At 63.3% G+C, this 12,512-nt stretch overlaps 17 non-coding genes across 17 annotated transcripts; all 17 read right to left on the bottom strand.

Moving 5' to 3' along the window:
* Positions 1 to 235: 235 nt before the first annotated feature.
* TRNAK-UUU (transfer RNA lysine (anticodon UUU)) lies at positions 236 to 308 on the bottom strand. The gene has a single exon. It is a non-coding gene; the product is annotated as a tRNA-Lys (tRNA).
* A 589-nt stretch (positions 309 to 897) lies between these two features.
* TRNAP-AGG (transfer RNA proline (anticodon AGG)) lies at positions 898 to 969 on the bottom strand. The gene has a single exon. It is a non-coding gene; the product is annotated as a tRNA-Pro (tRNA).
* Positions 970 to 1,670: 701 nt separating this feature from the next.
* On the bottom strand, positions 1,671 to 1,743 carry TRNAK-UUU (transfer RNA lysine (anticodon UUU)). Its single transcript has one exon. It is a non-coding gene; the product is annotated as a tRNA-Lys (tRNA).
* Positions 1,744 to 2,332: 589 nt separating this feature from the next.
* Positions 2,333 to 2,404, bottom strand: TRNAP-UGG (transfer RNA proline (anticodon UGG)). The gene has a single exon. It is a non-coding gene; the product is annotated as a tRNA-Pro (tRNA).
* A 701-nt stretch (positions 2,405 to 3,105) lies between these two features.
* Positions 3,106 to 3,178, bottom strand: TRNAK-UUU (transfer RNA lysine (anticodon UUU)). Its single transcript has one exon. It is a non-coding gene; the product is annotated as a tRNA-Lys (tRNA).
* A 589-nt stretch (positions 3,179 to 3,767) lies between these two features.
* On the bottom strand, positions 3,768 to 3,839 carry TRNAP-AGG (transfer RNA proline (anticodon AGG)). The gene has a single exon. It is a non-coding gene; the product is annotated as a tRNA-Pro (tRNA).
* A 701-nt stretch (positions 3,840 to 4,540) lies between these two features.
* TRNAK-UUU (transfer RNA lysine (anticodon UUU)) lies at positions 4,541 to 4,613 on the bottom strand. The gene has a single exon. It is a non-coding gene; the product is annotated as a tRNA-Lys (tRNA).
* A 589-nt stretch (positions 4,614 to 5,202) lies between these two features.
* On the bottom strand, positions 5,203 to 5,274 carry TRNAP-AGG (transfer RNA proline (anticodon AGG)). Its single transcript has one exon. It is a non-coding gene; the product is annotated as a tRNA-Pro (tRNA).
* Positions 5,275 to 5,975: 701 nt separating this feature from the next.
* TRNAK-UUU (transfer RNA lysine (anticodon UUU)) lies at positions 5,976 to 6,048 on the bottom strand. Its single transcript has one exon. It is a non-coding gene; the product is annotated as a tRNA-Lys (tRNA).
* A 589-nt stretch (positions 6,049 to 6,637) lies between these two features.
* TRNAP-AGG (transfer RNA proline (anticodon AGG)) lies at positions 6,638 to 6,709 on the bottom strand. The gene has a single exon. It is a non-coding gene; the product is annotated as a tRNA-Pro (tRNA).
* A 701-nt stretch (positions 6,710 to 7,410) lies between these two features.
* TRNAK-UUU (transfer RNA lysine (anticodon UUU)) lies at positions 7,411 to 7,483 on the bottom strand. Its single transcript has one exon. It is a non-coding gene; the product is annotated as a tRNA-Lys (tRNA).
* Positions 7,484 to 8,072: 589 nt separating this feature from the next.
* TRNAP-AGG (transfer RNA proline (anticodon AGG)) lies at positions 8,073 to 8,144 on the bottom strand. Its single transcript has one exon. It is a non-coding gene; the product is annotated as a tRNA-Pro (tRNA).
* Positions 8,145 to 8,845: 701 nt separating this feature from the next.
* Positions 8,846 to 8,918, bottom strand: TRNAK-UUU (transfer RNA lysine (anticodon UUU)). The gene has a single exon. It is a non-coding gene; the product is annotated as a tRNA-Lys (tRNA).
* Positions 8,919 to 9,507: 589 nt separating this feature from the next.
* On the bottom strand, positions 9,508 to 9,579 carry TRNAP-AGG (transfer RNA proline (anticodon AGG)). The gene has a single exon. It is a non-coding gene; the product is annotated as a tRNA-Pro (tRNA).
* Positions 9,580 to 10,281: 702 nt separating this feature from the next.
* On the bottom strand, positions 10,282 to 10,354 carry TRNAK-UUU (transfer RNA lysine (anticodon UUU)). Its single transcript has one exon. It is a non-coding gene; the product is annotated as a tRNA-Lys (tRNA).
* Positions 10,355 to 10,943: 589 nt separating this feature from the next.
* On the bottom strand, positions 10,944 to 11,015 carry TRNAP-AGG (transfer RNA proline (anticodon AGG)). Its single transcript has one exon. It is a non-coding gene; the product is annotated as a tRNA-Pro (tRNA).
* Positions 11,016 to 11,716: 701 nt separating this feature from the next.
* TRNAK-UUU (transfer RNA lysine (anticodon UUU)) lies at positions 11,717 to 11,789 on the bottom strand. The gene has a single exon. It is a non-coding gene; the product is annotated as a tRNA-Lys (tRNA).
* Positions 11,790 to 12,512: the final 723 nt, after the last annotated feature.

Here is a 12,512-nt window from a genome sequence, read left to right as displayed (position 1 = left end):
CGGGACCTCCCACACCCTAAGCAGGAATCATGCCACTAAACCAACAAAAGACCCACCGTCAAAGGGCCACCCCCAGGGCGAGGCCCCACACGTGCCTCAGCAGGGACTGCTCCCAGGGCAATCAATGGCAGTTAGCCAAGCAGCAGCAAAAGGGCAGCCAGATACTAAGAGCTGGGACACACCCAGGCCAGCCCCCCACCTTCCAAGGGCCACCCCAAGGACAAGGCCCCACACATGCCTGAGCAGGGACTCGAACCCTGGACCCTCAGATTAAAACTCTGAAGCTCTACCAACTGAGCCACCCAGGCACCACACAAGCCCTTGCCCTCCCTCTCATCGCCACGATTGCCCCCCGCCCCAAGCCCAGCCATACACACTAGGAGACATGGAGTCCCTCGGGCTCCTCTAGCACTCTGCTGCACAGCGCAGGGCACTCTTTTCTCCTCCAGCCGGGGCCCGGCTCCTGCCACAGGCAGGCCCTCCCACATTTCCACTCCGCTGCCCCTGGGCTCCCCAAACTCTGCCCTGAAGATACCTTGGTCACGGACGTGCTTCCCTGACCATGGCTCCCTCAGCTCTTCAGCCACACCCATGCACAGGTAGTCACCTGACCCTAGTGCGCACAAGGGCCCCTGCTCCAGAGGGGTGGGGCAGCAGCAGCAGGCCCCGATTTATGACTTCCCCCAGGGGCCGGCTCGACGCCTGGGCGGCCACCGTCCCATGCCACTATGGGCTTGGGGGCCAGCGAGACAGGGACAAGGAGGTACCATAACCTCCCTGCTCTGGGCCACGGGCCAGGCACAAATGGTCCCACCAACCCCCACCAGAAATGCAGAAAAACAGGGCAAGCTGCACAGGAGGGCGGAAGCCAAGGCTCCCCTGCAAGGGGGCGCAGCAGGGCTCGTCCGGGAGTTGAACCCGGGATCTCCCGCACCCTAAGCAGGAATCATGCCACTAGACCAACGAGCCGGGGGCTGACCTGCCCCCCGGCCCACTGCATGTTCAGGACCCGTTGACACGGGAGCCTCCTGTGCCGCCACACTGCTGCCACATCTGCGAGCCTGCCCTTCCAAGCTGTCCTTCCTTTGCGGCTCTTGTCTCATGACGTGCTGTGAAGAGTTGCACTCCCGCTCGGGCGATAGGCCAGAGGGTCCTGTGCAGCCAGGCGCGTCCTGGAGGAAGGGACAGACAACATGGCGGGGGCCGCTAGACTGAAGCGATGTACTGGGTTTGCGGGGGGCGGCACTGCGCCCCTTGCCTGCACACTCCCTGACCGCAGTTCCCCCGTGGGGCTTGGATGACGGGGTGACGAAGGAGCAGCTGCTGCCCTTTCCTCACCTGGCTGCCATGCGTGGGAGGCCAAAGGTTGCCCTGGGCTGGTCCCAGGGCAATCAATGGCAGTGAGCCAAGCACCAGGAAAAGGGCAGCCACAGGCAGCAGGACACCAGGAGGCTCCCCAGGAGCTGGCACACACCCAGGCCAGCCCCCCACCGTCAAAGGGCCACCCCCAGGGCGAGGCCCCACACGTGCCTCAGCAGGGACTGCTCCCAGGGCAATCAATGGCAGTTAGCCAAGCAGCAGCAAAAGGGCAGCCAGATACTAAGAGCTGGGACACACCCAGGCCAGCCCCCCACCTTCCAAGGGCCATCCCAAGGACAAGGCCCCACACATGCCTGAGCAGGGACTCGAACCCTGGACCCTCAGATTAAAAGTCTGAAGCTCTACCAACTGAGCCACCCAGGCACCACACAAGCCCTTGCCCTCCCTCTCATCGCCACGATTGCCCCCCGCCCCAAGCCCAGCCATACACACTAGGAGACATGGAGTCCCTCGGGCTCCTCTAGCACTCTGCTGCACAGCGCAGGGCACTCTTTTCTCCTCCAGCCGGGGCCCGGCTCCTGCCACAGGCAGGCCCTCCCACATTTCCACTCCGCTGCCCCTGGGCTCCCCAAACTCTGCCCTGAAGATACCTTGGTCACGGACGTGCTTCCCTGACCATGGCTCCCTCAGCTCTTCAGCCACACCCATGCACAGGTAGTCACCTGACCCTAGTGCGCACAAGGGCCCCTGCTCCAGAGGGGTGGGGCAGCAGCAGCAGGCCCCGATTTATGACTTCCCCCAGGGGCCGGCTCGACGCCTGGGCGGCCACCGTCCCATGCCACTATGGGCTTGGGGGCCAGCGAGACAGGGACAAGGAGGTACCATAACCTCCCTGCTCTGGGCCACGGGCCAGGCACAAATGGTCCCACCAACCCCCACCAGAAATGCAGAAAAACAGGGCAAGCTGCACAGGAGGGCGGAAGCCAAGGCTCCCCTGCAAGGGGGCGCAGCAGGGCTCGTCCGGGAGTTGAACCCGGGATCTCCCGCACCCAAAGCAGGAATCATGCCACTAGACCAACGAGCCGGGGGCTGACCTGTCCCCCGGCCCACTGCATGTTCAGGACCCGTTGACACGGGAGCCTCCTGTGCCGCCACACTGCTGCCACATCTGCGAGCCTGCCCTTCCAAGCTGTCCTTCCTTTGCGGCTCTTGTCTCATGACGTGCTGTGAAGAGTTGCACTCCCGCTCGGGCGATAGGCCAGAGGGTCCTGTGCAGCCAGGCGCGTCCTGGAGGAAGGGACAGACAACATGGCGGGGGCCGCTAGACTGAAGCGATGTACTGGGTTTGCGGGGGGCGGCACTGCGCCCCTTGCCTGCACACTCCCTGACCGCAGTTCCCCCGTGGGGCTTGGATGACGGGGTGACGAAGGAGCAGCTGCTGCCCTTTCCTCACCTGGCTGCCATGCGTGGGAGGCCAAAGGTTGCCCTGGGCTGGTCCCAGGGCAATCAATGGCAGTGAGCCAAGCACCAGGAAAAGGGCAGCCACAGGCAGCAGGACACCAGGAGGCTCCCCAGGAGCTGGCACACACCCAGGCCAGCCCCCCACCGTCAAAGGGCCACCCCCAGGGCGAGGCCCCACACGTGCCTCAGCAGGGACTGCTCCCAGGGCAATCAATGGCAGTTAGCCAAGCAGCAGCAAAAGGGCAGCCAGATACTAAGAGCTGGGACACACCCAGGCCAGCCCCCCACCTTCCAAGGGCCACCCCAAGGACAAGGCCCCACACATGCCTGAGCAGGGACTCGAACCCTGGACCCTCAGATTAAAAGTCTGAAGCTCTACCAACTGAGCCACCCAGGCACCACACAAGCCCTTGCCCTCCCTCTCATCGCCACGATTGCCCCCTGCCCCAAGCCCAGCCATACACACTAGGAGACATGGAGTCCCTCGGGCTCCTCTAGCACTCTGCTGCACAGCGCAGGGCACTCTTTTCTCCTCCAGCCGGGGCCCGGCTCCTGCCACAGGCAGGCCCTCCCACATTTCCACTCCGCTGCCCCTGGGCTCCCCAAACTCTGCCCTGAAGATACCTTGGTCACGGACGTGCTTCCCTGACCATGGCTCCCTCAGCTCTTCAGCCACACCCATGCACAGGTAGTCACCTGACCCTAGTGCGCACAAGGGCCCCTGCTCCAGAGGGGTGGGGCAGCAGCAGCAGGCCCCGATTTATGACTTCCCCCAGGGGCCGGCTCGACGCCTGGGCGGCCACCGTCCCATGCCACTATGGGCTTGGGGGCCAGCGAGACAGGGACAAGGAGGTACCATAACCTCCCTGCTCTGGGCCACGGGCCAGGCACAAATGGTCCCACCAACCCCCACCAGAAATGCAGAAAAACAGGGCAAGCTGCACAGGAGGGCGGAAGCCAAGGCTCCCCTGCAAGGGGGCGCAGCAGGGCTCGTCCGGGAGTTGAACCCGGGATCTCCCGCACCCTAAGCAGGAATCATGCCACTAGACCAACGAGCCGGGGGCTGACTTGTCCCCCGGCCCACTGCATGTTCAGGACCCGTTGACACGGGAGCCTCCTGTGCCGCCACACTGCTGCCACATCTGCGAGCCTGCCCTTCCAAGCTGTCCTTCCTTTGCGGCTCTTGTCTCATGACGTGCTGTGAAGAGTTGCACTCCCGCTCGGGCGATAGGCCAGAGGGTCCTGTGCAGCCAGGCGCGTCCTGGAGGAAGGGACAGACAACATGGCGGGGGCCGCTAGACTGAAGCGATGTACTGGGTTTGCGGGGGGCGGCACTGCGCCCCTTGCCTGCACACTCCCTGACCGCAGTTCCCCCGTGGGGCTTGGATGACGGGGTGACGAAGGAGCAGCTGCTGCCCTTTCCTCACCTGGCTGCCATGCGTGGGAGGCCAAAGGTTGCCCTGGGCTGGTCCCAGGGCAATCAATGGCAGTGAGCCAAGCACCAGGAAAAGGGCAGCCACAGGCAGCAGGACACCAGGAGGCTCCCCAGGAGCTGGCACACACCCAGGCCAGCCCCCCACCGTCAAAGGGCCACCCCCAGGGCGAGGCCCCACACGTGCCTCAGCAGGGACTGCTCCCAGGGCAATCAATGGCAGTTAGCCAAGCAGCAGCAAAAGGGCAGCCAGATACTAAGAGCTGGGACACACCCAGGCCAGCCCCCCACCTTCCAAGGGCCATCCCAAGGACAAGGCCCCACACATGCCTGAGCAGGGACTCGAACCCTGGACCCTCAGATTAAAACTCTGAAGCTCTACCAACTGAGCCACCCAGGAACCACACAAGCCCTTGCCCTCCCTCTCATCGCCACGATTGCCCCCCGCCCCAAGCCCAGCCATACACACTAGGAGACATGGAGTCCCTCGGGCTCCTCTAGCACTCTGCTGCACAGCGCAGGGCACTCTTTTCTCCTCCAGCCGGGGCCCGGCTCCTGCCACAGGCAGGCCCTCCCACATTTCCACTCCGCTGCCCCTGGGCTCCCCAAACTCTGCCCTGAAGATACCTTGGTCACGGACGTGCTTCCCTGACCATGGCTCCCTCAGCTCTTCAGCCACACCCATGCACAGGTAGTCACCTGACCCTAGTGCGCACAAGGGCCCCTGCTCCAGAGGGGTGGGGCAGCAGCAGCAGGCCCCGATTTATGACTTCCCCCAGGGGCCGGCTCGACGCCTGGGCGGCCACCGTCCCATGCCACTATGGGCTTGGGGGCCAGCGAGACAGGGACAAGGAGGTACCATAACCTCCCTGCTCTGGGCCACGGGCCAGGCACAAATGGTCCCACCAACCCCCACCAGAAATGCAGAAAAACAGGGGAAGCTGCACAGGAGGGCGGAAGCCAAGGCTCCCCTGCAAGGGGGCGCAGCAGGGCTCGTCCGGGAGTTGAACCCGGGATCTCCCGCACCCTAAGCAGGAATCATGCCACTAGACCAACGAGCCGGGGGCTGACTTGTCCCCCGGCCCACTGCATGTTCAGGACCCGTTGACACGGGAGCCTCCTGTGCCGCCACACTGCTGCCACATCTGCGAGCCTGCCCTTCCAAGCTGTCCTTCCTTTGCGGCTCTTGTCTCATGACGTGCTGTGAAGAGTTGCACTCCCGCTCGGGCGATAGGCCAGAGGGTCCTGTGCAGCCAGGCGCGTCCTGGAGGAAGGGACAGACAACATGGCGGGGGCCGCTAGACTGAAGCGATGTACTGGGTTTGCGGGGGGCGGCACTGCGCCCCTTGCCTGCACACTCCCTGACCGCAGTTCCCCCGTGGGGCTTGGATGACGGGGTGACGAAGGAGCAGCTGCTGCCCTTTCCTCACCTGGCTGCCATGCGTGGGAGGCCAAAGGTTGCCCTGGGCTGGTCCCAGGGCAATCAATGGCAGTGAGCCAAGCACCAGGAAAAGGGCAGCCACAGGCAGCAGGACACCAGGAGGCTCCCCAGGAGCTGGCACACACCCAGGCCAGCCCCCCACCGTCAAAGGGCCACCCCCAGGGCGAGGCCCCACACGTGCCTCAGCAGGGACTGCTCCCAGGGCAATCAATGGCAGTTAGCCAAGCAGCAGCAAAAGGGCAGCCAGATACTAAGAGCTGGGACACACCCAGGCCAGCCCCCCACCTTCCAAGGGCCATCCCAAGGACAAGGCCCCACACATGCCTGAGCAGGGACTCGAACCCTGGACCCTCAGATTAAAAGTCTGAAGCTCTACCAACTGAGCCACCCAGGCACCACACAAGCCCTTGCCCTCCCTCTCATCGCCACGATTGCCCCCTGCCCCAAGCCCAGCCATACACACTAGGAGACATGGAGTCCCTCGGGCTCCTCTAGCACTCTGCTGCACAGCGCAGGGCACTCTTTTCTCCTCCAGCCGGGGCCCGGCTCCTGCCACAGGCAGGCCCTCCCACATTTCCACTCCGCTGCCCCTGGGCTCCCCAAACTCTGCCCTGAAGATACCTTGGTCACGGACGTGCTTCCCTGACCATGGCTCCCTCAGCTCTTCAGCCACACCCATGCACAGGTAGTCACCTGACCCTAGTGCGCACAAGGGCCCCTGCTCCAGAGGGGTGGGGCAGCAGCAGCAGGCCCCGATTTATGACTTCCCCCAGGGGCCGGCTCGACGCCTGGGCGGCCACCGTCCCATGCCACTATGGGCTTGGGGGCCAGCGAGACAGGGACAAGGAGGTACCATAACCTCCCTGCTCTGGGCCACGGGCCAGGCACAAATGGTCCCACCAACCCCCACCAGAAATGCAGAAAAACAGGGCAAGCTGCACAGGAGGGCGGAAGCCAAGGCTCCCCTGCAAGGGGGCGCAGCAGGGCTCGTCCGGGAGTTGAACCCGGGATCTCCCGCACCCTAAGCAGGAATCATGCCACTAGACCAACGAGCCGGGGGCTGACTTGCCCCCCGGCCCACTGCATGTTCAGGACCCGTTGACACGGGAGCCTCCTGTGCCGCCACACTGCTGCCACATCTGCGAGCCTGCCCTTCCAAGCTGTCCTTCCTTTGCGGCTCTTGTCTCATGACGTGCTGTGAAGAGTTGCACTCCCGCTCGGGCGATAGGCCAGAGGGTCCTGTGCAGCCAGGCGCGTCCTGGAGGAAGGGACAGACAACATGGCGGGGGCCGCTAGACTGAAGCGATGTACTGGGTTTGCGGGGGGCGGCACTGCGCCCCTTGCCTGCACACTCCCTGACCGCAGTTCCCCCGTGGGGCTTGGATGACGGGGTGACGAAGGAGCAGCTGCTGCCCTTTCCTCACCTGGCTGCCATGCGTGGGAGGCCAAAGGTTGCCCTGGGCTGGTCCCAGGGCAATCAATGGCAGTGAGCCAAGCACCAGGAAAAGGGCAGCCACAGGCAGCAGGACACCAGGAGGCTCCCCAGGAGCTGGCACACACCCAGGCCAGCCCCCCACCGTCAAAGGGCCACCCCCAGGGCGAGGCCCCACACGTGCCTCAGCAGGGACTGCTCCCAGGGCAATCAATGGCAGTTAGCCAAGCAGCAGCAAAAGGGCAGCCAGATACTAAGAGCTGGGACACACCCAGGCCAGCCCCCCACCTTCCAAGGGCCATCCCAAGGACAAGGCCCCACACATGCCTGAGCAGGGACTCGAACCCTGGACCCTCAGATTAAAAGTCTGAAGCTCTACCAACTGAGCCACCCAGGCACCACACAAGCCCTTGCCCTCCCTCTCATCGCCACGATTGCCCCCTGCCCCAAGCCCAGCCATACACACTAGGAGACATGGAGTCCCTCGGGCTCCTCTAGCACTCTGCTGCACAGCGCAGGGCACTCTTTTCTCCTCCAGCCGGGGCCCGGCTCCTGCCACAGGCAGGCCCTCCCACATTTCCACTCCGCTGCCCCTGGGCTCCCCAAACTCTGCCCTGAAGATACCTTGGTCACGGACGTGCTTCCCTGACCATGGCTCCCTCAGCTCTTCAGCCACACCCATGCACAGGTAGTCACCTGACCCTAGTGCGCACAAGGGCCCCTGCTCCAGAGGGGTGGGGCAGCAGCAGCAGGCCCCGATTTATGACTTCCCCCAGGGGCCGGCTCGACGCCTGGGCGGCCACCGTCCCATGCCACTATGGGCTTGGGGGCCAGCGAGACAGGGACAAGGAGGTACCATAACCTCCCTGCTCTGGGCCACGGGCCAGGCACAAATGGTCCCACCAACCCCCACCAGAAATGCAGAAAAACAGGGCAAGCTGCACAGGAGGGCGGAAGCCAAGGCTCCCCTGCAAGGGGGCGCAGCAGGGCTCGTCCGGGAGTTGAACCCGGGATCTCCCGCACCCTAAGCAGGAATCATGCCACTAGACCAACGAGCCGGGGGCTGACCTGTCCCCCGGCCCACTGCATGTTCAGGACCCGTTGACACGGGAGCCTCCTGTGCCGCCACACTGCTGCCACATCTGCGAGCCTGCCCTTCCAAGCTGTCCTTCCTTTGCGGCTCTTGTCTCATGACGTGCTGTGAAGAGTTGCACTCCCGCTCGGGCGATAGGCCAGAGGGTCCTGTGCAGCCAGGCGCGTCCTGGAGGAAGGGACAGACAACATGGCGGGGGCCGCTAGACTGAAGCGATGTACTGGGTTTGCGGGGGGCGGCACTGCGCCCCTTGCCTGCACACTCCCTGACCGCAGTTCCCCCGTGGGGCTTGGATGACGGGGTGACGAAGGAGCAGCTGCTGCCCTTTCCTCACCTGGCTGCCATGCGTGGGAGGCCAAAGGTTGCCCTGGGCTGGTCCCAGGGCAATCAATGGCAGTGAGCCAAGCACCAGGAAAAGGGCAGCCACAGGCAGCAGGACACCAGGAGGCTCCCCAGGAGCTGGCACACACCCAGGCCAGCCCCCCACCGTCAAAGGGCCACCCCCAGGGCGAGGCCCCACACGTGCCTCAGCAGGGACTGCTCCCAGGGCAATCAATGGCAGTTAGCCAAGCAGCAGCAAAAGGGCAGCCAGATACTAAGAGCTGGGACACACCCAGGCCAGCCCCCCACCTTCCAAGGGCCATCCCAAGGACAAGGCCCCACACATGCCTGAGCAGGGACTCGAACCCTGGACCCTCAGATTAAAAGTCTGAAGCTCTACCAACTGAGCCACCCAGGCACCACACAAGCCCTTGCCCTCCCTCTCATCGCCACGATTGCCCCCTGCCCCAAGCCCAGCCATACACACTAGGAGACATGGAGTCCCTCGGGCTCCTCTAGCACTCTGCTGCACAGCGCAGGGCACTCTTTTCTCCTCCAGCCGGGGCCCGGCTCCTGCCACAGGCAGGCCCTCCCACATTTCCACTCCGCTGCCCCTGGGCTCCCCAAACTCTGCCCTGAAGATACCTTGGTCACGGACGTGCTTCCCTGACCATGGCTCCCTCAGCTCTTCAGCCACACCCATGCACAGGTAGTCACCTGACCCTAGTGCGCACAAGGGCCCCTGCTCCAGAGGGGTGGGGCAGCAGCAGCAGGCCCCGATTTATGACTTCCCCCAGGGGCCGGCTCGACGCCTGGGCGGCCACCGTCCCATGCCACTATGGGCTTGGGGGCCAGCGAGACAGGGACAAGGAGGTACCATAACCTCCCTGCTCTGGGCCACGGGCCAGGCACAAATGGTCCCACCAACCCCCACCAGAAATGCAGAAAAACAGGGCAAGCTGCACAGGAGGGCGGAAGCCAAGGCTCCCCTGCAAGGGGGCGCAGCAGGGCTCGTCCGGGAGTTGAACCCGGGATCTCCCGCACCCTAAGCAGGAATCATGCCACTAGACCAACGAGCCGGGGGCTGACTTGTCCCCCGGGCCCACTGCATGTTCAGGACCCGTTGACACGGGAGCCTCCTGTGCCGCCACACTGCTGCCACATCTGCGAGCCTGCCCTTCCAAGCTGTCCTTCCTTTGCGGCTCTTGTCTCATGACGTGCTGTGAAGAGTTGCACTCCCGCTCGGGCGATAGGCCAGAGGGTCCTGTGCAGCCAGGCGCGTCCTGGAGGAAGGGACAGACAACATGGCGGGGGCCGCTAGACTGAAGCGATGTACTGGGTTTGCGGGGGGCGGCACTGCGCCCCTTGCCTGCACACTCCCTGACCGCAGTTCCCCCGTGGGGCTTGGATGACGGGGTGACGAAGGAGCAGCTGCTGCCCTTTCCTCACCTGGCTGCCATGCGTGGGAGGCCAAAGGTTGCCCTGGGCTGGTCCCAGGGCAATCAATGGCAGTGAGCCAAGCACCAGGAAAAGGGCAGCCACAGGCAGCAGGACACCAGGAGGCTCCCCAGGAGCTGGCACACACCCAGGCCAGCCCCCCACCGTCAAAGGGCCACCCCCAGGGCGAGGCCCCACACGTGCCTCAGCAGGGACTGCTCCCAGGGCAATCAATGGCAGTTAGCCAAGCAGCAGCAAAAGGGCAGCCAGATACTAAGAGCTGGGACACACCCAGGCCAGCCCCCCACCTTCCAAGGGCCATCCCAAGGACAAGGCCCCACACATGCCTGAGCAGGGACTCGAACCCTGGACCCTCAGATTAAAAGTCTGAAGCTCTACCAACTGAGCCACCCAGGCACCACACAAGCCCTTGCCCTCCCTCTCATCGCCACGATTGCCCCCCGCCCCAAGCCCAGCCATACACACTAGGAGACATGGAGTCCCTCGGGCTCCTCTAGCACTCTGCTGCACAGCGCAGGGCACTCTTTTCTCCTCCAGCCGGGGCCCGGCTCCTGCCACAGGCAGGCCCTCCCACATTTCCACTCCGCTGCCCCTGGGCTCCCCAAACTCTGCCCTGAAGATACCTTGGTCACGGACGTGCTTCCCTGACCATGGCTCCCTCAGCTCTTCAGCCACACCCATGCACAGGTAGTCACCTGACCCTAGTGCGCACAAGGGCCCCTGCTCCAGAGGGGTGGGGCAGCAGCAGCAGGCCCCGATTTATGACTTCCCCCAGGGGCCGGCTCGACGCCTGGGCGGCCACCGTCCCATGCCACTATGGGCTTGGGGGCCAGCGAGACAGGGACAAGGAGGTACCATAACCTCCCTGCTCTGGGCCACGGGCCAGGCACAAATGGTCCCACCAACCCCCACCAGAAATGCAGAAAAACAGGGCAAGCCGCACAGGAGGGCGGAAGCCAAGGCTCCCCTGCAAGGGGGCGCAGCAGGGCTCGTCCGGGAGTTGAACCCGGGATCTCCCGCACCCTAAGCAGGAATCATGCCACTAGACCAACGAGCCGGGGGCTGACCTGCCCCCCGGCCCACTGCATGTTCAGGACCCGTTGACACGGGAGCCTCCTGTGCCGCCACACTGCTGCCACATCTGCGAGCCTGCCCTTCCAAGCTGTCCTTCCTTTGCGGCTCTTGTCTCATGACGTGCTGTGAAGAGTTGCACTCCCGCTCGGGCGATAGGCCAGAGGGTCCTGTGCAGCCAGGCGCGTCCTGGAGGAAGGGACAGACAACATGGCGGGGGCCGCTAGACTGAAGCGATGTACTGGGTTTGCGGGGGGCGGCACTGCGCCCCTTGCCTGCACACTCCCTGACCGCAGTTCCCCCGTGGGGCTTGGATGACGGGGTGACGAAGGAGCAGCTGCTGCCCTTTCCTCACCTGGCTGCCATGCGTGGGAGGCCAAAGGTTGCCCTGGGCTGGTCCCAGGGCAATCAATGGCAGTGAGCCAAGCACCAGGAAAAGGGCAGCCACAGGCAGCAGGACACCAGGAGGCTCCCCAGGAGCTGGCACACACCCAGGCCAGCCCCCCACCGTCAAAGGGCCACCCCCAGGGCGAGGCCCCACACGTGCCTCAGCAGGGACTGCTCCCAGGGCAATCAATGGCAGTTAGCCAAGCAGCAGCAAAAGGGCAGCCAGATACTAAGAGCTGGGACACACCCAGGCCAGCCCCCCACCTTCCAAGGGCCATCCCAAGGACAAGGCCCCACACATGCCTGAGCAGGGACTCGAACCCTGGACCCTCAGATTAAAAGTCTGAAGCTCTACCAACTGAGCCACCCAGGAACCACACAAGCCCTTGCCCTCCCTCTCATCGCCACGATTGCCCCCTGCCCCAAGCCCAGCCATACACACTAGGAGACATGGAGTCCCTCGGGCTCCTCTAGCACTCTGCTGCACAGCGCAGGGCACTCTTTTCTCCTCCAGCCGGGGCCCGGCTCCTGCCACAGGCAGGCCCTCCCACATTTCCACTCCGCTGCCCCTGGGCTCCCCAAACTCTGCCCTGAAGATACCTTGGTCACGGACGTGCTTCCCTGACCATGGCTCCCTCAGCTCTTCAGCCACACCCATGCACAGGAATGAAGACACCAAGATTTACCAAGAGACAGTTCAAATCTGACAAAGAAATAAGAATCTTTTTGGTATCTTAACTCTCCTGAGTGAGACAAAGATTAATCCAACATCTGCTGCAGTTTAGAGATCTACCTGTTCACTAAAGTGTCCCCCAGACTCTCCCATTCCCTTCCCCATAACAGGAGCAGATGATCCTGGCAACATAGATGAAAAATGGTATTATAGTAAAGTTTAAAAAAAAAAAAGGAGGAACTGACTTCCCCATGTAATCTATTGAAATTATATTGTCTACATATGGCATATATTTATGGTGAATACTGAAACTTATCGTGGCTTGTTTTCAAATCAATATTTACCTACCCACATACAACTATTGTGTATGTTATGTATTTCTCTTTTCTTGCCATAGGAAATTGGTAATTTCTTATGTGTTAC

Source organism: Crocodylus siamensis, chromosome 1, assembly GCF_052110815.1.
Source record: "Crocodylus siamensis isolate JL-2025a chromosome 1, ASM5211081v1, whole genome shotgun sequence".
NCBI classification, from domain to species: Eukaryota; Metazoa; Chordata; order Crocodylia; family Crocodylidae; genus Crocodylus; species Crocodylus siamensis.
Note: the sequence above shows the minus strand (reverse complement) of the source record. Positions and strands in the feature narration are given on the sequence as shown.